This window comes from Trachymyrmex cornetzi, unplaced genomic scaffold, assembly GCF_001594075.2.
Source record: "Trachymyrmex cornetzi isolate Tcor2-1 unplaced genomic scaffold, Tcor1.1 scaffold492, whole genome shotgun sequence".
Classification (NCBI taxonomy): domain Eukaryota; kingdom Metazoa; phylum Arthropoda; class Insecta; order Hymenoptera; family Formicidae; genus Trachymyrmex; species Trachymyrmex cornetzi.
The window spans coordinates 160,418-162,181 of NW_017299751.1; positions in this window are offsets into that span (position 1 = coordinate 160,418).

The window sequence follows — 1,764 nt, forward strand, 5'->3', positions numbered from 1 at the left end:
GCCGGTAGTGGTGAGTAGGACGGTTGAGGCGCGTCCTCGACTCTAGGAAAGTCTCTAAGGTACTCCTGGAACGCTGCGTCCAGGAGTTCTCGTGCCTCGAGGTAGGCCCGACTTCGGCGCCAACCTCGGTAAGAGCGGGAGCGGTTTCCCCGAAAACTCACTGCGGATCGATTTTTATGAAAATTCGCGAAATAGCAAAAGAGAAAAGAAAAGGGGGGAACTTACTGTTGTTTGGCAGAGCGGTGAGACTGGATGTTTAGCCCTCGGTCCTTTAGTCTCGGTTTGGCCTCTCCAACGGCGCACTGATTTTAATGTTTTTAGTATGTTTGAAAATGTACGCACTGAGTTTAAAGAAAAACTTTTTCTATCTTTCTGACTGACTTTCTGAATTTCTATCTCTCTGACTTTCCTATTTTCCTCTGCTCTCTATTTTTCTCCTCTCTATTTTTTCTCTTCTCTATTTTTTTCTCTCCTCTATTTTTTCTCTCCTCTATTTTTTCTGTCTTGTGTCTCGCGATGTCGCGGTTTATATAGGGATAGTTTAGGGGGAGGTTCCATGATAGGGTGTGTCTAATTGGGAAATTAGGGAATCAGGTTTACGGGATTCTAAGGTGATACAATTTTTATTCGTCGTTGGAAAATTGCCTTCCGGTTAGTTCCGCCCGCTATGTCATTTTTTATTCGTTCTCACGTTGAACGATGGATAGATATCTCTGGATTAGTTAATCGAGAATCGCGGTTCGTGTTGATTTTTCTCAGTGTCGGAAAATGTCATTACTAGATTTATAACCCTATCTTAAGCCTAAGCGTGGGACCATTATCGTTGGGCCCACGTGATATCAGTGTGAGATGGTTAAACATTTCATCTTCTTTCGAGCGTCGGTCCGCGCTATCACTCTTATTATCGCGGGGATTATTTCGTAGCTTGGCTTAGCCTTGGTACCAACGCTGTTTGATGTTGATTTTCGTTTTCCACGATGCTCAAAAAGAGGTTTGATAGTCAATGCTACGAAAGAGTTTTTTATCTTTCGATTCTAGGCAATCATTTCGTGACCTGGCTTAGCGCCTTGGTGACCAACGCTATTTGGTGATTATTTGATATTGACTTTCATTTTCCACGATGCTCGAAAGGAGATTTAACGTTTGATTATCGGCACTATGAGAGAGTTTTTATTGCGGGTCTCTCGATTTTAGAGAACAAGATTTTGTGGCTCAAACAAGATTTTGTGGCTGGAAACTTCTCTCGAATTTGTGTTATCACTTGGATTTGTTCATATCTTACTTCGTTGATTGAACGGTCGCGAAACGAAGAAATCGTGGAGTCCACCGGACGTAACAATAGGAAGAGTGAAGTTTTAAAAGATATAATTTTCTTACAAGAAAGAGGCGAAGTAGAGAAAAAAATAAACACCGCTGTACTTTTGGAAAATAAAGAAGAAGATGAAGAAGACGAAACAGAAAATGTGTTTAAGAAACAAGATGATGAAGGGCAAAACGACAACGAACAGAAAGATGATGAAAGCTCAAATGAAGAATTTGCATCATGTGAAGAAAGAGAAGACGTGGAATTGGGATACAATCTGAGGGATAGAAGAAAACTGATAGCGTATTTCACTGATTGCACTGGTGCGCACTCAGTGCACATTAAGGCTGTTGTACACTATTCTAATCTAAATATAAAAGTGAGATATTTCAATTGATAAAATGCCCAAAATTTATTTTATCAATAGCACAATAAAATGTATCGAATATTTCACGGTTTAA